At 40.3% G+C, this 22314-nt stretch overlaps 1 protein-coding gene across 46 annotated transcripts in view; it reads left to right on the top strand.

Moving 5' to 3' along the window:
* ZBTB20 (zinc finger and BTB domain containing 20) overlaps window positions 1-22314 on the top strand; it is a 789483-nt gene that overhangs the window by 475692 nt on the left and 291477 nt on the right. For 28 of the 46 annotated variants that reach the window (XM_045036336.1, XM_045036345.1, XM_045036342.1 and 25 more), the window contains 2 exons: window positions 7188-7373; window positions 8008-8422. The exons of the other annotated variants lie outside the window; for them this stretch is intronic. The gene's annotated coding sequence lies outside the window, so the exon portion shown is untranslated. The remainder of the gene's footprint in view (window positions 1-7187; window positions 7374-8007; window positions 8423-22314) is intronic. 46 annotated transcript variants of the gene reach the window in all.

Genomic DNA, 22314 nt, shown 5'->3' with positions numbered 1-22314 from the left:
AGAAAAGCCTGCTGAACAGAAGGGCAAACTAAAATAAAAGGGACTCGCCCGCCTGATTCACGTGGACATACGGCTCTCCTTTGTCATCATCTCCCTTTGGACTCAGAAATTGCAAGGGAGAGATGTGTGTGTGTGTGGGGGGGGGGTGTTTGCTGGGGAGGTGGGGATCAAATGTGTATAGGGTCATGAGATTTAACCTCGGTCCTCACACACAACACAAACGAAAGAACATCCTAGATACGCCTGCCTGCCTCCAACGACTGCGAGACGGCCCAACAAGGCTTGCTTGGCTCGATGATACCACTGGTTTTCAGAAAACACAACTGTGAAGAAGCAAGTAGGTCCTTCCCATAACAGTGAGGGCATTACAACTTGTGGCCAGGCCTGGGTAGAAACGGGTAAATGAGTGAGATGTGTGCTTTGTGGTCTTTGTCGATACGAGGCCATAGTCTGTGCTCCATAGTCCCTCTCCCCACAGAACTGCTTACTGTGCCTTCAGCCTCTCACCACAACAACCTTTCCTAATGTCAGAGGTTTGTGTTTTAAAACCCTACCTCTAATTAGAGACTAAAAAGTACAGCCCCCCCTTTTTTTAATGTTTATTTAGTTTTGAGAGAGAGAGAGAGATGGAGTCGGCGGGGGAGGTGCAGAGAGAAAGGGAGACAGATCCGAAGCAGGCTCCAGGCTCTGAGCTGCCAGCACAAAGCCTGACATGGGGCTTAAGCACATGAGGCAAGAGATCGTGACCTGAGAAGTCAGATGCTCAACCGACTGAGCCACCCAGGCCTGCCAGATTCAAGCTTCCTTTTAAAGGAATTGAGGAATTCGGCAAAACAGGGGCAGTATTTCAGCAAGATAGCTCCCTATTCATATGCAAAACCAATTCTAAGAGTGATCACTGTGTACCTTGAAGAATGCACCACATGGGTCATTTCCTGATGCTTCTCTATTTGATATTGAGGATATGACAATATAGTACAGGAACCATAGGAAAAATTTCCTGCTAAATAGATGATACATTTTCCTGAAAACTAGCAACCTATACTTAACAGTCTCCCCAAAAAATGAGTCAACAGCAAATACGAGTTCTCGAGTCAATAAAAAGAAAAGGAGAAAAAAAAGTAAAAATGATAATTAAGATAATTTTTACCTGTCTCGAAGCTGTGGGTTCTTTGTAATGGCTCTCTGATTACCCACTTAGTTAAGATTCTGGACTGGGATTACTGATGCATAAATTCAGGTCAATAGTTTAGTATTTATGTACATCTTTTTCTTGATCTGTAAGTTATAAACAAGTAAAACATACATGGGCAGCACTTGAGGGAAAATATTATACAAATACTAGTATTTCTACTCTTATTTAATAGAATGTTATTTTCCTTAATTCTGACAGTATTTATTTAGCCGTACAGAGTTAATTTATTAGTGAAGGTAAACAGAACATTGGATTGTAATCAGCAAAGTTAAGTATTTTTATAAAATATGTGAGCAAATAATGATAACTGGGCCAGTTATCAATGCATTGCCTCTCAAATCCAAATTTACCCTTCCTTACATTCCCTAGGAAGATGTATCTGAGTTCTTTAAATATGTTTCTTTTCCCAGCTGGTGGGAGTCAGCAGGGGGTTTGGAAAGAAGTTTCAGGAAGATGTGGTTTTCCTTCCTGGTTCCTGGGTATTCCTTTAGCAGATTCCAGCAGTATACATGGTTTCTCCAGGGCCCGGCCCCTGCAGCACACACAACTGCCTTGGGGTCCAGCAGCTGAAGAACATGTAGCCTCTCCAGGGCCCAGCGACCGGTAGCTTCCCTCCAGCACCCACCACACACGCCTGCACACCCACGCACACGCACACGCACACGCACAGGCACACGCACACACACACACACACTCACACTGGGTGGTTCGTGTAACAGAGTGCCTCAGGTGAGACACCACCCTGCTCCCCAGAGTGCAGATGTCCGGCAAGTTCTGCCGGTACAGCTTCCCAGCAGTTTCTCTGCCAACCATTCATAAATATCCATGCCTGGTCCACCAAAATCTGGGTCCCTCTCCTGGGTTTCAGGAGACTCTTCCCTGGGCACCGTGCCTCAGCCCTAGAAGTAATGATTGCTCCTTATATTTGCTATTCTTATATAATTTAGAATTCTCTTTACTTCTTACTAGCTACTCCCTCATTACTGCAATCCGCTGTTATAGTTAATAATTCTTTATATTAAACTTTTCCTGTTCAAATTGCTATGTGGTTTCTCTCTCCTAATGGACCTGGAATAATACATACCCAAAGAATATTAGAATAATCTGTATTCTTTGGGAGTATGGGAAAGTAAATATGATAAGCCATCTCTTTATGGAATGGATTAGCGTTGGTATGGTACAAGGCACCTTCTCTAGGCCTGGCTATTAGATGAATAAAAACTTTGAGAATCTGATGCTACATTGAAAGGTGACATAATGATATGATGTTATGTACTATTTTTAAGTATATGTCATGTTAAGGATCAACTTTAAAATATTTTACTTGATTTCACTGAGAATTTTTTAAATGTGAACTATATAATAAAGGAAACAACAGAAGTCTGGACTCAAAAGTGATTTGTTGTCCTTGAAAAGATGTTGCAAAATAACACTGTAATGTGAATTGGTAGATTATTAATACTAGGGTAATAATGACACCCATCCTTTACTGGGAACTCGGAAAGTCCTTAGCACTTTTTTTTAATTTATTGAATCCTCATAGCAATACAGGTGGATACTATTATTATCTCTGTTTTACCAGTGGGAAAACAGGGGCTTGGGAAGGTTAAGGAACTGGCCTAACATGATATGTGTGGTAAGTTTCAGAGCCAGAACTTGAACCTAGATATCCCTATGAGCCCTGGTTCTTAGCCACTGTATTCTGCTTCCAGAACACTACCACTGAAGCAGATAGCAAGTTACCTGGGAGAACAAACACAAAAATTTGTTTTTGTTGTTTTCATCAAATATCCAGAAAAAAACAAAAACAAAAACTCTGAAGTATTCCTAGAATGTATACCACACCCTGAGATATTTCCGAGATAAGCAATCTCTTACTTTGACCCAACAAGATATGGACAAACTGGATGAATACTGGTCATCAAATCCTCAGAACCAAAGTGTTAACAGTGTATCAAAAACCTAGCAGCCTTTATTCTGAGCTGAACTGAAGGCAGATGAAATATTAACAGCAGTCCTAGCAGCACAAAATGAAATATGAGATCCTGTATCAGAAATTATTAGTAACCTGTTAAAAGAAATGCTGAAAAATGGCAGTTACCAAATTAAAACTGGGAAACAGAGCCCAAATGGGAAATTTCGAAAAGTTTGGAGGAAAATAAATGACAGATTGTCCTCTTGGCTCTTATTACTATGCCATCCTAAATCCTACTTGGCAATACATAGTGGAGGTGAAATAAGAAGTGCATCACTGCCAGTGCCGGTCCTCAAATTTGTAGTCCCAAGTGTCTGTGATGATGTCTGAGATTGATTGGAAAAGTAGTAGGAATTTGGTAGCATTTAGCTTTATCGAAATTGAAGAGTCTGGAGACTCTTATTATGAAAGGCTTCCTCTCATTTGTGAATTGGCCCCTTTGCTCCACTTTTGGATGGCTTGCTTCCTCCATGCCGAGCTATGCTAAATGCTCTACATGGGAAAGCTATTCTCCTTAAATGCCTTCAAATTTAAAGCATCTATCTGGATATGTTTGTGTTTATGACTCCAAATATCCAGCATGAAAGAGAGAGAGAGAGAGAGAGAGAGAGAGAGAGAGAGAAAACGGGATTACAAATACCAAATACCGGGTAGTAAATGAAGGAGATATTTTTCCATCAGCAACTGAGAGCAGAGAAATGACTATAAGCAGAGTGGTTGAGCAGTTGATGCCAGAGAGAAAAAGGAAATGAGCTATAGGACCATAGAATCTTAGTGTTGGCAGAGACTATGGAGTTCATGTGGTCCTACCCTATCATTTTTCAATGAAGAGACTGAGACACGGGGAGTTAAGGGACTTGACTTGCCCTAGACACATAGTTGTTTACTGACAGTCAGGCAAAAAACATTTCCCAGTTCCCAGTCTGGAACTCCGTAGTTCAGCGTGCTATTGCCATCGTCTACTGAAAATTAACACTAACCCAGCCTGGAACATAGAAGGATTCAGCATCTGTGGGGAACAAGAAACATGATGAATTTTGAGATGGAAATCAGTCTGGGAAAAGGAGAGAGGAAATGGATGATCCCGCTTGGTTGTGACTCATTGGCCAAGCTTGTGCAAGACACTTTGTGTCAGTTTACTCCCTCATGCCTTCCCACAAAAACTAATAAAATCTTTGGTTGTAATCCCCCGGGTTTATATTTATGCATTCAGATTTGATTTGCTTAGCGAACTCTCCTACGTGCATGTTATCTCCAGGTGTAGATGGGTTTGTGGGTGGCATTGCTATTGATCCCTGTGATTTACAGGAGCCTGGCTTTCCTTCTCCAGGAGTGAAAAATGCTCCAGAGTCTTCTCCATAGGACACTCCTAACTGAGGATCAGATGTATGTTCAAGATATAAGAATTATCTTCTATTAACCCTTGTATTCTATTAACCTCATGGAGAATTTGAGCAAATACACACACACACACACACACACACACACACGTATACACACACATTGGTTGTTTTTTGCTGTTGTTGTTTGTTTGTTTGTTTTTACTTTAGAAGCTCAGAGTGATTTAAAGCAAACCAGTGGCAAGGAAGATACAATAAAAATGTCTCAATAGGATTCCCTGTGAAATAGCAGTACAGGTCTTTTAGACCAAATATTTTTCAGAATAGAGCAACCGGAAATGAGAGAATCAGACAGTATGATGAAAACTACAGATGGAATGCTTTGCATGAAAAGTGATTATAGGCAAGTGAGGGCTCAGGAGTGGGTAGGCGTGGAGTTGGGAAGGAGGGGGTAACTGAAATAAGAGAAGATAATGCTTGACCAGGTCTAGTAAAATATTCCCTGCCACAACCACTGTTCCATGAAGAGATTGAGCCAAGAGGCCTGAATAAACTAACCTTAAGTTCAGAGTTGCCATTATTGTGGGAGGCATCAGGGAGAGCACATCCGGATTTGTGTTACACAGTAATCACTGCTGGGTGTCAGCATTCATCAGCCAGATGGTCAGACCCACAATTAATCAATTAGGCTGGGATGATCAACTGGACTAAGTTTTCCCCTTTGGTAAAAAACCCTCATCATGCGGTCAAGGCCAATAGCACTTTTATCCTGTTGCTTTTGGAGAACCTTCTAAAAATCCCTCTTTTCTTTTTTTAGGCTTCTAGTTACTGGACACTGTTAAGCTTCAAGCTGCTTTGATAATGTAGATACCCCAAGTCAGGATTTTAACATGATAGATTCTCAGCATCCTCTGTGTTCAAGTATAACGTTTAATATATCCAAATAGAAATAAACTTTTTTAAAGTAGCATTCTCTGAAGAGTGTTACGCAGCTGATTTTACTGGAGCCTTTATATTGGTTCCACTGGATTCAGTAAAACAACACTGGAAATGACTCTTTCAGTGGGCATTTACGAAGATGATATGACAATCAAATAAAAACAACAGCACTTTATTGAGTGTTTACCATGTGACGGACACTGCTATGATAAGGATTGACCAACAGTTCCTCAAGCCTTATAAATAATTCAATAAGGGTGATAACATTCCATTTCAAAGAAAAGAAAATTGAGGCTAGAAAGGTCATCTGCCCAAGGTTGAGCATTTAATAAAGATGTGTTGAAATAATTTGATACACTGGGGCGTGAGAACTAAATGCAATTTACTCTCCATTTTCTTACACATCTTATGTATGCAACTCTGAAGCATAACAATTAGGAACATATAGTGGGTCCTTATTATTCTACTAGTATTTCCCAACTCTGTAGATCTGTTCTCTTTCCATGTTGTTCTTGCTGCGCACCATCTGACTTGAGATTGCTTTCCTCCTTATTATGAGGTCATCACTATTATTTGCTGATAACTCTCAGTCTCCACCCCAGACTCCGTATCCAGATACAGTTCCTCTAAGGTTGTTTCAGATACTAAGATTTTCCCTTATCCATTGGCTCATAGGGTGATTTGCCTCCTCCCAAACAAAATGTCTGTTAGTGGTCTTTTTAAAAATTTGTTCAATGTTTATTTATTTTTGAGAGAGACAGAGTGCAAGCCGGGGAGGGGCAGAAGGAGAGGGAGACAGAATCCGAAGCAGGCTCCAGGCTCTGAGCTGCCAGCCCAGAGCCCGACGCAGGGCTCGAACCCACGGATTGTGAGATCATGACCTGAGCCACCCACACACCCCTGTTAGTGACTTATTTTTTATGTTGAAACTTGTTCCTCCCTCTGAGATTTTGTTTTCCCTCTCCTCTTGCTATATTGGAGCAATACTGTACAGGGAGAGATGCTGGAAAGTCCTGTTAGTGGGAGGCCTCTTTTTCTGATGTACATCTATGCTGACCCCATGGAGTAGAAATAAGGACACAATATCATATGTCCATTGTGTTTCATCACTGAACTTGTCCCTTTCTTTTCTCTCAGCTCTTCTTTACCCCCACCCAAGTTTGACTTAAGGAGTACTTCTGTACTCTTTAGCTATTTTACGACCAGTGTTTTGCAGGTTATATACAAAGAGACTACTGACTCAAATTGTACATCTTTCAGATATCAGTCTTTTATTTGTAATTACATTCTTTTAGGGAGTAGAGGCTTCTTGCTATTTAACTGCAGTGCTTTGCTTTTATTTGTTTGTGTTGCTGCTTACCAAATTGGGAAAGCAATACCAAAATACCAGGATAGTATATAGATAACCACTGCTTTCTGAAATCAAGTTCAGGAGCACACTGGAAAACAAGGAATTCCAGAGATCTTAACGAACATCTTTTCTCCTCCAGGGCTCTGCCAGTGCCCCTTTTTTCTGCCTGGGGTACTCTGATTTGTTCTTGTTATTTTGGTAGGCAGCTGTTCTAAGTTTTTCCCTTGCTGCTCCTTTCCCTACAATCCTACAGTCTTCGCCCCAGAGCTGATGAGGCTCTTTCGTTTTGACCTGCAGTATCTCCGTGTATTGCAGGGCTGAGCCCTGCCATCTAGACTGCCTTTCTGCTTCATTTTGCTCCTGACCTAAACCCCCCTGCTATTCCAGGCCTGGCCTCTCATGACCAGAGACTGCTGACTCATCCTGGCCTGTGCCAAGCTGTGCAGTCGCTTAGCGATGTGGACAGGAGTCGAAGGACTAGAATGAGATCACTGAACTCATTTCACTTGTTGCTTACGGTACAGTCCAGCATGAGCTGGAAATGTAGGAACCTCAGCCTCCCGAGCAGAAAGAGTAAGTAGATTACACACACTGCATCACCCAGTCCTCAACAAGCAGTGGTCGGGTGGTGGGTGGGGGCTGGCTTTCTCATGGCCGTGGCCAGGGCATTCCGGTTCATCAGGAGTGTTCCTTTGTCCTCTCTTCTTCCTCTCCTCCACAGTTGTACCCTCCCCCGCTTCCCTGAACTTCCCTTCTGAAAATGTCCGGATGGCACAGCAATGATCTGGGCAGAAATGAAATTTTGCTAATAAGCAGCCTCCGCAAGAAATCCTGGAACAGTGACACTGTTAAAACTGCTTCGTTTAGTTTGTCTACTGGGAACTCACATGAACTTCCCAACAGAATTCAAGGGGATGAAAACTCTTTTTTTTTTTTTTTTTTGGTTCCTTTTTTCTTCTTGATTCTCTTTTTCTTTCTGTTTTGAGGGAGGTAGTTTCAGGAGACATGGCTGCATTCTGGTGTGGTGTAAAGTTTTCCGTCGGGAGACAATAATGTACATTCCTCTGGCAGGACGGGATGGGGTTTTTTTTTGTTTCTCTTGCTGTTGTTTATTTATAAGACATTTCCTCTCAGTTAGTGGAAGTTAGATCGTAAGAGGCTCCAGTGATTTTCCTTCCACCTCCCCTCCCTAATTTCTGTGCTTCAGCACTCTGGAACACTGTGAACTCGACAAACTAATCAGAGCAGAGAGCTTAGCAGCCAGGCCTGGACACTCTCAAGAGACTGTGCTGATTCTCAGTCGACACTCCTTGGATCAGGAACCACAGTCCTGGTGAGTGGTGAGGTTCCAGAATTTGATGTGTCAAGGATTCTATTCTTGGTGTCTCTGAGGCAGTCAGGAAATAAAGGGTGTTTAAAAAAAAATACAGTTTTTTTCAAACGCTACCAAACAATCCAACGGAATGATGAAGAGTTTAGTGTGCACAGCTGAGAGCATTCTATGGACAATGGCAGAGCCTTGAGTCTGTTCTCAGGAGGATCGTGCAGGCATAGGTTTCACGCTGCCACCGATGGATGTCAGCCTTGACATGCCTAGCAGACATGCTTGTGGGAGGAGGAAGGTAGGTGAGTGTGTGAGGGCAGGGAGGTAGCTTTCGGGCTGGTAAGAGGGGGAAATGAAAGTGGGATTCATCGTGCGTTTGGAGTTTCTCTCTACCAACTTCACGCAACTCTATTCTAAGCATTTACATTCTGCTCAGAATACTTACGTACCCAGCTGAGCAGGGAAGAAACGTAGATGCGTAGCAAAGGAATATTGTTAATACTGTTCTTCTAATGATCACTTTGCTAAGAACCAGTTGCTTTTAAATGTTAGGGAACCTCCCCTCACCCGACACTTGGAAAATATTATTTGTCACACCCTCTTCTTTCTTCTTCTGCATTCATGGTATCGAATAGAAGAATGCAGTGAGAATCCTTATTTGGTTCCAGGGAAATTTATCATCCTGACATAGGAAAACTAGATGACTGTCCTCACAGTATTAAACCCAAATATAGTATTGTCCTCAATATAAGAGACTGGTTGAGTGTGCTCTGGGAAGTTGTCGAAGGAATGGAATGAGGGTGGTTGCATCCTGTCTGATACAAGACTAGCAGAGGAGTCCACAGACGAACTTCCAGAGCCAATATGTGCCTTCCATGTCCTTACTGATAACTCACACTCTCCATGGAAGTGGAATTTCGGCTAGAATGTGTGTATGCCCTTTGCCATCAGGTGCCTACTTAGCTGCTTTTTCAAAGGTATTTGATCTTATCTTCTTTTCCACTTTCAAGAATCTGGCACATTCCAAAATATTAAAAGTGGAAAAACCAAACAAACAACAACAACAACAACAAAAAACCCTTGGTGGCCTTAAAAAACATTTGACTGTGTGGCAGCATCTGAAGTGAATTGCTCTTTGGAAGGAGGGAGGAGTCTTTGATGTCCCCAATATGGTTCTCATAGGCTAAAACTTTCAAGAGCCACAACCCAGCCTAAGGGGCACTTACTCGATGTTCTTAAATATTTGGAAAGAGATGCTATTTTATTGTTTTAGTTGTCCTTGCTATTAACACATTGCCAGTAGATTCCTCCTAAAAGTTGAAAATGCTTTAGCAATCATTGATTTTACATTGAACCAGATGTGTACTGTGTGTGTCTGTTGTATGCACTTTTGTCCAAGCCGGTTCAGTCATCCAACGTATTACATTGGTACTTAGCTTCGGAATTTTGTTTGCTACTCTGGGCGATTCACATTCTTAACCAGGAAACTCACACATGCTCATATATCCCGAGTTCTCTATAGAGACGGACCCCTGCAACAGCCTCATCAAGGATCTGTCATGACCTCTAGAACAAAGAGTCAGGCTCCTATCACAATACCTACAATTTGTGAGGCACATCAAATCCCTCACCTGTCATTGTGACAGGAAGCAGTCTCCCAGTTTTATTAAGGCCAGTGTGACAAAAGTTTAATGGTATGTAATGGTAAAGTTTGCCTGTTCAGTTAGGCAGGCTAGTTATGGCCATGCTGTTTGTATGTTATAATTATTTCTTGGGGATTTTCCATTAGTCTCTTGTTTTCTAAAGAAAAGTTGAATAGAAAAATGGTGTTAAAGATTTTTAAATATGGTATAAAAAAAGTAACTAGCTTTTATCCCACTACCACCAAGACCTAACTGGGAGGCTGCGCTTCCCTCAGTTAGCACTCGGGCTGCAGACTCCCAGGAGAACTATCCGTAAGCCTCCGGTAAGGATGTCTATTAGGACTACACCTAAGGCAGGCTGACTCTCTAACTCTTTGAAAACATTTTAATGTTGAAATCTCCTACGTCTATATATATAATTTTCTGAGCATCTTTAGGCAGAGAATAGGTAAACATGAATTTCTAAGAGTGTATCCCGAGAGATGGCATTTTAAATATATAACCTGCCAGAGAGATTTTCCTTATTATTGGCAAGATCTGGAGGTCCACGTGGCTGTGGAAGAATTCCACGGCTAAGTTTGAGTATATAAGTCAGAATATGATCAGTATATCTCTGATATACAAGTTAAGATAATGCTGTATTTCTTTTGGTTTAAATGGTTGTATTACTACCTGATTTTTTTCAATGCCTATGTTATAAAACTTAATAGTGTACTACCAGTAATGCAGTTTCTCAGTGCTCATCTTGAAAAACTGAAATGTCATTTCAGAGGATGCATGTTGTAAAATGTAGATTTTCTTGCATGCATCATGTTAGCATTCACTACCCGTATGTTACATTCGTTTAATTAGACAATCATAGTTAGACAAAAGTAACATTGCTAAATAACAGTATTATGATCACACCAATAAGAAACTAAATTTAAAAAAGTAAATTTTTTATTTACATAAAAGTGCTTTTTATATTGATGTGAGTCCTTTAAAAAGATGCATATTTTCAAAAGTTAAAAAGAAGGGGTTGATTCATTGTTTCATGTGATTGTGTATGTATGTTAGCTTGTAAACGCATATATACTTGCATAATGACATATGTATACTCAACTATTGATAATATGACCAACTACTAGTTAGATTTCCTTGCCTTTGAATTCAGTCCGACGTTTTGTAAATTGACCTTAAGTGAACTGTAGTTGACACTTTATCATACTGACAACACAGAAATTTTGTACAAATATTTATGAAGAGTGTCTGCAAAAGGTGAGATTTGGTTAGCCAGTAAGATGAGTAATTATCCTCCGACAAGTATAAATGTTGGATTATAAGCCTAGATTCTATTACGTACAGTTTCGAAGTAATAATGGCTATATGTATAAAGTAGTTAAAATTAAGTGGAGGGAAATTAAATTGCTATTAATTATCTTAAAATTGAGAATATATTTAATGAATTTGCTTTATTTTGTAAGAATGAATCTATATACAAATGTCCCAAGTTATTCTATGTTCTCAGTTAGTTGTACATTAAATACTTTGATGCTGTATTTACATATCAGCATCAGCAACTATAATTTTCCAGACACCTTTTCAAGACACCCAGCCATGTCATATCCTTGTCAAGTTACATTTTTTTCTCTGAAGCTTTTTATGATAACCCAAACTAAAAGTTAACTTCCCCTTCTGACACTGATGGCATTTAGAAAATCGGTTGGCCCTTATCAGATACTGCTTTGACTTGAAGTTTTTTGTATGTAGTGCCCTTCCAGTCAGTGTCTAATTGCCTCATTCTAAGTGGAGAATGGAGGAATAGGTGATGAATGAATATCTATATGTCAGTTCATTGACAATGTATATGTTTTACTTAGAACAAAAGAAATATGTCCAGAAAACAAATCAATGAACTCTTCTATATCTGAACCCCTTAAATTCCCATATTAGATCTTCCAACTATCTGACAGCATCTGCAGCCCTTTGCCAAGGTACCTTCTCAGATTTCTACAATGCACAGGTGATTTCTGATGGGACATGGAGTTTTGAGCTTGCAGTGGTTCCATTCATTTTCCAGGACTCTTGAGGGTGGCCAAATATCCAACTTGTTATGCTCATGCAGTCTGAAAGTACCAGATTCACCTAGAATATATCATATTGACCAAAGGCCTCTCCAGTGTGTTAGTACTCACTTACAGTCAATCAGTGGTTCTTCCTTTCCTCAAACCCAACATCTTAGGAGCTCAGGCTGATGTCAGATGTGGAAAGGCATGAAGACTGCCTATGAATGCCCTGTGAACTAGACAGGGAAGGGGTGGGGCAGACAGACAGCATAATAAAGAGAGGGGCAAGAGGACAGGCAGCCAAATCATTTGCACTATCCTAACAAGCACTAATTAAATGCCCCCTTTTTAGGTACGATACAGCTTTAAAAAGTGCAATTGTTTCTCATGGATGAGTAGAGAAATTGGTGGGGTCTCTTGGTGCTGCTTCAGTCATTAAACCACAGCACACTAAGGAGCCTTTAGTGCTCTGGGAACATCAGAGGAGAGGAGAAATTCCAGCACCTTGAATGGCACCCTGCTGACATGAATTACATTCAGGGAGTTACTTCATATGCTACAAACCAACCCTGATAAACAACAACTAAAAGAAATCAAAATATTGTGTAAAATGTGCTTTAATTAAATCTGTTGCCAATGGTCAGTCAACTTGGCAATGTGCAGACTACATCTAATTCTCTCTCCTACACAGAATTCTTTTCTAGAACTTCTAATATATATAATGAAATGCACTAGTTTCCTTTTCATCTCTTTTTATTTTCCCTACTTATCCTTTAGTAAACTGAATTCCTAGAGGTAAGCAGCCAGAGGGAGAAGGAGAAGTGATTCACATAATAGATAATTAACCCTTGAACAATGAAATGTTAACTCTCCACAGACATGCCAAAAAATAAAATGTTTTGTTGTTGAATTTGTTCTCCTTTGGGTGTTAACACATTAAGGACAACTCCATTAGCACAAACTTGGCATCAACAACCTGTTCATCCTCAAGATACAAATGCCACGCTCACCTTCCAGTTCATTCTGGCAGGATTTGTAGCATGATGTCCTCTTGGGTAGTCATGTACGAACCACTCCGAGGGGCAAAATTGTGTGAGTGCCTAATCCACTTTTGAAAATGAAAGAAAAGGATCTGCTTTATGAAAGGCACCTAATAAGGAAAGGCACAAATCGTAATAAAAAGTATTAGCACCTTGCACCTCCCGTTAATTGCCTTCCTAGTCAAGAGGAACCAAAATAGTGTAATAAATGTTAGAACTACATCATGAACAGAGTGCAAAGAATTGTCTGTACCTTTTAATACTGAAATGAAAAGTGTAGCAAACCTTAAACTACCCATGCAGTCTTAATTTAGGCTCCTTACCTTTCAGTTAATTCATTTGTCTGACGAGGATAATAGTACCCACTCAGCTTACTTACCAGTGTGGTTATGAGGATCAGATTACAAAGACTGTTCTTTCAATGCATTCATTAAGCATGGATTTAACATTAATTCATTCACTCACTCATTTATTTATTAATTCAAGAAACATTTTGAACCCCTACTCTGTGTCAGGTATTATTCTAGAAACTAAAGATGGATGCATTTATTAACAAATATTTATGGAGGAGCACATTATGTACACCCAGTACTTTTGCAAGGGCTGGGGATACTACAGTAAACACAACAAACAGAAGTCTGTGTTCTCATAAAGCTTACATTTTAGTCAAGAGACAAAAATAATAAGCAAGTACATAAGTCAAGTGTATCATGTTGAAGAGGAGAAAAGTGAAGAAGGAAAGAGAGTAAGAGTGTATCAGGGATAAGTTTGTAATTTTCAATTGAAGAGAGAAGAGATGCCACATTGAGGGGGCAACATTTGAGAAAGGTGAAGAAGAAAATTTTATAGATATCTAAGCAAGATCATTTTTGGCCATGGAACCAAGTGCAAGGGCCCTGGACAAGAATGCATCTGGCAAGTTTGAATGGCAACAGGGTAGTCTTTGTGGCAGGATCAGAGTAGGCAGGCAGAAGAATGGTGGGAGCTAAAGGCAGGGAAGCAGTGGGGACCTGAGCATGTAGGCCTTTATATGCTGTGGTGAAGGTTTTGACTTTGTCAGTGAGAATACACAGATGAATAAGACATGACCTCACGTTGCTCCACGGGAGGGACAGATAGGCAGACAAGTTGGGATGATGCCATATGCTAAGTATCATAATTGAAGGATGTTCAAGGAACTTTGGAGGCACAAAAGAGTGTGTTCAGTTGAACGTACCTTGGGGCAGGGGGCAGAGAAAGCTTCACAGAAGAGCTAATAAATCCATGCTGGGCTTTGAAGGATTTTCCCAGATGGTCAGAGGGAGGAAAGGCTGAAGGGCAAAGGCACTTAAATAGGAAATAATGAGGCAGAGTTGGGGATCGGTGTCACCAATGTTTAGCAGAGGAGTGTGGAAAAATGATGCTGTAGATGTAGGCAGGGAACAATCATGTTGGGCCTTGATCACCATGCAAAGAAGTTTTAACTTCATCCTGTGGTATTTGGGGAGCTATCGAAAGTTTTAAGTAGAGAAGGTTAATGATCAAATTGTGTTATGGAAGATCGCCCTGGCAGCAGGCTGGAGGATGGATTGGAGGAATGGGAGAATGGAGGCAGGAAAATTAGGAGGCAACTGAAATTATTCAGACAGGAAACAGTGAAGCCCTGAACTAGGACAATAACTGTGGGAATAGAGAGGAGACACGTTCAAGAGATAAGAGGCAGAACGAGCACAATTTAATAACCTTTGGGCTGGGCATTGAGAGAAGAAGGCATTTTGGATTGCTCCCAGGTTTCTGCCTCATACAACTAAGCAAGAAAATCTATGAGGAGGAGGAGCAGGTTTTGTAGGCTGGAAAGCTGATACATTTGCTTTTGAATGTGTTTGTTTTGAGACATCGGGAAAATCCAGACTTCTGGTAGGCTGTTGGATTTAGTCAGGAAAACTGAAGATAGGTCAGATAGACATAAGTTGGACAATCATCTGAATTGTCAGCATCATGGTAGTAGTTAAAATTATAGAGTGGACTCTTCTCAAAGAAAATTTATTGACAGAAAGCAAAAGGGAGCTGATCCTTAGGAGTTTACCACATTGATGGAACAGAGAGAGGAAGAGGAGCCTTAGAAAGGATGACTATTATGAGCAACTATCATAGGCCGGTCATCATGCCAAATGGTGGGGGAACCAAGATGAGTGGCACCCGGATCCTGCCCCGGAAGTACCTACAGTTTGTACAAATGTAAGAGGTTATTATTACTCTCACCAGCAGCCATGGAACAGTGCTAACAGAACAGAGGAAATGCCCATGCATAACAGAGAAAGTTGTGTGGAATACTTAATTAGCATCAAGGGAAATTATTATAAAAGCAGGATCTTAGAATGTTGGCGGCATGCATTTTTGCTATACAGTTCCTTTCTGATGTCTCTAATACTTGTATGTGTATGTTCCACTGTTAGCATGGGTTCAAGCTATTGGCAAAACAAGCCAGGTGTAAATTATGGTAGAATTGAAATCGATAGCGCTTTGCAGCACTGGAGTGCCCAGTTCACATCAGGGCGTGCGTCTGTGTTCACTGAAACATGGCTATCAAGTGCACCCCGAGTCATTAGATGTGTTATCCAGTGAATAACAGCATAATGATATTTTAGCAGAGCAGCCTTATGATAAATTCTGCTTTAGTGAAACTCCATATACAGAGCAATTTCTCCTGGCCGTGTACATTGCATGGCAAAGAAAGGATATCCTGCTGCGTATCAGAAGGCTGTAATTTCATTTAGGGGTTCTATTGACATCGTAAACTGCAAGAGCAGAGCTCAAGTGGCTATTTAAGTCATAGGAACTTCAAGCTAAAATTACTGCCTGGTCCTAATCGCCACCTCCAGGGGACTCCTGCCTATACATATGTGCTTTATATTTCTATCTTTGTGTCTATAAATACTCAATCACTCCAGGGGATGAGGTGATAAGCTGTCCTAAAATATGACAGGTGTCAGTCACCTTTGCAGCTACTTCAAGCTAAGGGCCAAAAGCAGCTATATTATTCATTGAAGGTCAAATGCTAACAGGGGGCAGAAACCCTTAGCGAGTTCAGAGGTTGGGTGTTCCTGTTTTTCTGCTTCAAGATATTCTCTATCAAATATGAGGTCGGGGTCTTCTGGCATGTTGAGGCTACAAAATAGGGATATTTGGACTTACCTGTACAACAGGGTTTAGAGCCTAGAAGTCCTTGCCCCATTCTTTCCCCTCTTTTTTTGACCCAGATCACTTATGAAAATAATAGTACTGGATAGTCTTAGTACCCAGTAAGATGCAGCTTATATAGTGCTCCATGAAAGTGATTCCCTTGATGTCTAAAGGGGACATTCTGTCTTGAGATATAGTCAAGCTGAAAATTGCAAGCAGTAATAATTGACTTGAATGTCTATGATGCTTTGGAATTGATTCCAGGAGATAAAAAAAGAAAGAACCAAAGCTAAATATGGTGTGTTTTGTTGTTGTTGTTGTTGTTGTTTTAATGAAAATTTCATGTTTATACCCCTACATTAACAATCAACTTTGTCAAGAGTAGACACTACAAAATTGGACACCGGAGTCCCAACTCCTTCAGCCATTATGGTCCTGATGTTTTATTTGGTCACTCTCATTCCTGGTTTAGGATTCATCTGTCCACATGCTGTCTGAATAAGAAATTCTAGCAGAATTATCATGGTTAAGAAAAATCACAGTAATAATAGAACTTATGATTCCTCATAAGGTAAAGGTGTTCAATAGTCATCTTATTAACTCTTATGTCACCCTGTGGAGAAGTGGAGAATGAAAATGTCGAGAGCTGGACCCCCACACAGGGGCCGACTGAAACTGATATTTTCACTTTCCATATTGACTTGCCTATTGTTCTACCACTTCATCACAGTATTTCTTTATTGCTTAAGTAGTATCCTAAAAATTAAAATCTGTAAGAGCCCAATCTCTCTCATCTGTTACCATGATACTTTGATTATATGCTTGAACAACATAATATGCCATTGTTACACTTCTGAGAAGGGCTATTGGTCAAGTAAGAGTATCCTCAGAACATTTATATTTATGGGAATGTAAAAGCTATTATATAGACATAGACAAGTTCTGACGTGAGAGAATACAATTCTTCTATTGTTCCTCTGGATTTAGGCAGCATAGCAGCGTGCTTAAGAGGGCAGAGTGCCTGGGTCCTACCACTTAGTAGCTGTGTGAATTTGGAAAAGCTGTTTAATACTCAGTGCCTCAGTTTCTTAATCTGTAAAATAGAGATGATGATACCATAATCATAAAATTATTATGGGGAGTAAATGATCTAATGAATGTAAAATATTTCAGCCAATACCTGGTACACAGGAAGCACCCAGTAAACATTGGCTGCTGTTATAATCACCAATATCATCCTCCTCGTCATCACTTATTCCTTCCCTGTAAAGTCATGGTTAATACCTGTTAGGAAAAAAACCTACACAAGCGTATGTATGCCCACATATACAAACACGCACGCACACCTACCCTATCCACCTAAGATGGCTTGCTTATCCCATCTGTGGGCTTAAACTTCACCTTCACATGAATCTCAATGTCTCATTAAGCTCAATGTCATCTTAAGCCGAGAACATATAAGGAATTCATACATGGACGTGGTGGGTTTGATTCTAGTTTAGCCTTAAAAGCTTGTTTCCAGTACTTGATGCAGAATTACTCAGTTGCTGGGCTCACTCCTATTACCTACTCACTCTAGTTCTTCTCTTCTTATCACTTAAGTTCTTACTAAACTGTAGATTCTGTTAAGCATGGCCAAATCCAGGTCTATTGATCAGTTCAGCAGTATAGTTCAATAAATTATTATGTCAGCTCAATAAATGTAGGATGGGTGAATGAATGAATGAATGAATGTTCTTCTACTTCCAGCCTCTTCACTTAGGTCTTAGTCCTGGCTATCTGATGTTCTAAATGCTGACCTCATTGTTTACCTAGGTCATAGTATTCACTGTCCCTCACTATTATTCTCAGTCTTCCAGTCCAAACTCTCCCAGTTAATTTTGTCTTCTTGCCTGATTTGAAACTCTCAACAAAAATTTCCAATAAATATAAAAGGCCTACCCTTCTATCTGCTTCATTTTTTCCTTCATCGTGCCATGGACATCATCTTTACAACTATGTTCTTTATGCCTCTACCTATGCCTTCTTCCCATTTGATATCTGAATTTAATCTTACAAGTGATTCATTATCCATTCACATTTTAATCTGATGTCCTTGTTTCCAACCTTGATTTTGATCTTTATATCATGTTGTTCACATAACCCTTTCTATATTTATTATATTTTGAGGAAAATATGCTTATATCAATAATAAGTAAATGAAAGCTGATATCAAGCCATATCTGTAAGAGATAGCATTCAACAACCTTGGCAGACTTTGTGTTGTACTATTTGCTATGCCTCCCACAATGGTCCTTATCTTAGCCCCTTGATGAATTTTCAGAGATCTTATATCCTGAACTAGGTCTCAGTTGCCCTATAGCTGCTTTACCTCTGGGTTGGTGCTAACAACATCCAAATCTTAATGTAAAACTTAATTGGGCAATGTTGGCATTAGTGTAGAATGTGTCTAGTAGTAAATATCACATGTGAAAGGGGGAGGAACTAAAAGCAAAATGCAACATTGTTGCATCCAGTAAAGACCATTAACCATTATATGTTGATATATTTATTGTGTTCTCTTTATTATCACTATTTGTCAGACTCTTAAACGGGAAGAGTTACACTTTAATTTTTTTAATGTTTATTTTTGAGAGAGAGACAGAGCATGTGCGACAGAGCAGGGGCAGAGAGAGAGACACAGAATCTGAAGCAGGCTCTAGGCTCTGAGCTGTCAGCACAGAGCCCGACTCAGAGCTCGAACTCTTGAACCCTGAGATTGTGACCTGAGCCGAAGTCGTACGCTTAACCGACTGAGCCACCCAGGCACCACCAGAAGAGTTACAATTTAAACTTAGAAACAAGTATGATGCTAATCTTAATTAGTACCTGTCACAATAGTTAACAGTGTTACTGATTGTCAATGATATGATACCTGCCTACAAAGAGCTTATAGTTTGTATAGTCTTGTTGCAGAGATTAGTAATTAGATCCTAAAGCTAATTATGTGGAAATTACTAGTCTATTATTATACACCAAAATGAGCAATAATGAAAGGCAGTCAATGCTATAACAATTCATATCAGAATAACCTCTACTAATACATGGAAGGCTTCATAGTAGAGGGAGAGCTTTAACTGTACATGTTTTTGTATATGTATATCTGTATGTAAAAGCTGAGCATTGAAGAATGAGGGAAAAAGGGTCTTTCAGGGAGAAGGAAAGATGGACTGCCATGGTGTGCTGTCAGAAACAGGGAAGTAGTGAGAATGAAGAAAAATTTCAAACAGAAAGAAGGGACGGCAGTGGGAATGATGGCGTGTAGAGGAAGTAAGGAAATTAGAGATGAGATCCATGTTGGTGAAAATTAAGATATGAATTTGGAAAGGCAGATGGAATCCAGAATTTATTCTTTGTGGGTGATGAGAACATACAGTCATACAATTAAAACTCAATAAAGTTTGCTGAATAATTGAGCAAGCAAAAATAATGAAAGCAGTGTTTTAGGAGTTGACCTGGCTATAGTGTGCAGAGTGGTATGAGGGAGATGATTCTAGTCAGAGATGCCAGCTGGGAGTAAATTGCAGTCATTCAGATGTAGAGCAATCAAAACTCCAATATAGTCATGATTGTGGAGATTTAAAAAGGGGGGCGGTTATTTCTAAAACATATTAACAGCACTCTCCTTGTCTCTTCCCTACCAGCCCTAACCCTAGTCCCAGCTAACCATAATTTTCACTGAAAAATATCTTCTCTAACTGTGGGGTCCTCCTTACCTTTTGGGTTGATTTTAGTGAAGTTGGTTACTACTCATAAGGTAGAACCAGATTGAAGAATGGACCCCCGGGGTCACTCAAGCCTCCAACCAGTGAGGGCTTTATTATATCCCTGAACAACCTAATGTGATCTCAAAGTTCAACTGCTCAGGTAATAAACTCGGGGACACACAGACATCTCTCGGTTCCCATTTGTGAGATCCAGAAATGCATGACTGTGCAGGAAATATCAAATACCATAAAGTTCTGATTTGCTTAGGGGGATTTAGGAAGAAGTTTCTTTTTGTTTGTTTGTTCCATCCATCACCATTTTTTTTTTTCAGGAGGAAGTTTCTTAACTATACAGTTCCCAACTCTCACTGCCCAACTCTTAAATAGCAATAGAACCATTTTCCTCCTTCCTTCTTCAATTCAACCAGATCAAAACCAAAAGACTATATGCTAGCATAAGTCTCAAGTCCATCCCAAGCTTTGTCTTTATCCAAAGACAGTCTCAGAGATCCCAACGCTATCCTCATACTTTGTTGTGAGAAACAATGCTCATTAACTTGTCCTTTGCTGTGTGCCTAGTTCATCCATCATTATCAATCATGCTCCCAGTTGGGCCTTTCTTTGGATGGTTCTGACATTTCTTGGAGAGTAACAATTTGGCCAATATATAATGACTATACTTAACTTTCTGTTGACCAAAAATTGCGTGTATACTTTGCTTTGTTTCATTCTTTGACACACCCTCTCCCCATTTTATACTATATTAGAGTATTTTCTTGCCTACTCAGAGCTCCTTTTAGGTAAGACCATGCCTTACTTTTCTATGTTCTGGGTTCAGCATAATGTATGCCCCCCAGTAGACCACCAGTATACATTTTTGGACTCTCCTGGTTTCATGCATGTATTTTAAGTAAATCCTACGCCCAACACGGGACTTGAATTTACAACCCCGAGATCAGTAGTCATGTGCTTTACCGACTGAGCCAGCCAGGCACCCCCGATTTCATGTACTTGGAACAGGGACAATCCTCCATGAAGTCTGGCGTCTTTAATGTGGAAAATACCTCCTAAGTATCAAACTCGCTGGTGTCCCCAGCCAATAGTCCCAGATATATACTAGGCCTAATTTTTCCCAGCAGTTGGCATAGGGAATGTGAAATTGATGGCTCTGCTCGTCAAACCTGTCTGTCTTCACAGGGTAGAGTAGCACCATTTAGAGGAAGAGTGTTTAGAAAATTAAACAAGGACTGTCTGAATAGGAGACCTATAGGCCTGCAATGGAATGACAGGTTTCTGCCCACAAACTGGGGTTAAGACCTGAATATTGATGCTTCCTTTCACCCATTTGTGAGTAATGGGCCTCACCCCATTAGTGGGTGAATGTGTTACACCACTGGAAGTTGTTATGCATTCTCTGTAGATCTGTATGAAGGAGCTGTAGATATACATAAATATGTACTTGCCAACAGATCTCTGTATTTATCTGCCTGTCAGTGGGAGCAGACAGGGCAAGCTCTTTGATGGGTGAGAACTGCAGGTCAAAGCTGTGCTCTGGCTGCTGCTGCTGCTGCTGCTGCTGCTGCTGCTGCTGCTGCTGCTGTGGCTTTATCATTTGAGTCCCACAGGAGGCCAGAGGAATCCTGTCAGCTGTCATTCTAGCCTAATCTAGGAGGCTAGCTCTGGTCACTGGCAAAACTAAGGAGACCTTACAAATGTTGTCTGCCAATGTTGTGTGGCCAGTGGAGATGAGGTCTTACAGCCATGGTCACCTACCATCTATAATCTTTCAGTTATACCTCAAGAGTCTCCTACCTCTCTGCCACCTCCAGGCACTGTCTCTAATGCTGTTCTGATGCTGTCTTATCCTCCTGGATTCTGTCAGGTGCATTTCCTGCTGCAACCTCTACCACTTCCTGTCTGTTAGCCTCTACCCCACTCAAGAGACACAGCCTCTACCAGTTGGAAAAAAATCATTGTGCTTCAAGCTTCTAAGGGAAATCGTCTACTATCTTCGGTGCTTATTTTAGCAGCAGTCACACCCCTACAAATACATACATCACCGTGCCTGGTCTTGACCATCAATATGCAATATGCCTTGTGAAGAAAAAGACATTTTTCCTCTAAAATAACAACATAGTAGTGATGGCAAGCTGAATTTATTATTATTTTGTATATAACTGAGGAAAACAAGCACAGCCAACTTGTGTTTTTAATCTAGGCCCGTTTACCAGTTTAATTTGATAGTGGGAATTAATTGTGCAATTCTTAATATAACTACAGTACAACCACAATTAAAAGACATTCTTTACAGTCATTGCCCCTCCTTCTCATGCTTATAAGAGGGCATAGACCATTCTTTTCCCCCAAATTCAATTTTCCTCAAGATTGTGGAATTATTGCAAAAGAAGTGACAGGAGTATTTTTGTTTTTCGGTTGGTTGACTTTGCATCCATTTAATAAAAGTCTGACTGAAAGACACAAGGAATGGAACTCCTCTTAGTGTTTCCTGACTGTGCCTTTCTCTAAAAGGTAGGGGGAAAGGCAGAAGAGTTTT

Source organism: Felis catus, chromosome C2, assembly GCF_018350175.1.
Source record: "Felis catus isolate Fca126 chromosome C2, F.catus_Fca126_mat1.0, whole genome shotgun sequence".
NCBI lineage: Eukaryota > Metazoa > Chordata > Mammalia > Carnivora > Felidae > Felis > Felis catus.
The sequence above is the reverse complement of the archived record's forward strand: the minus strand, read 5'-3'. Positions and strand labels throughout refer to the sequence as shown.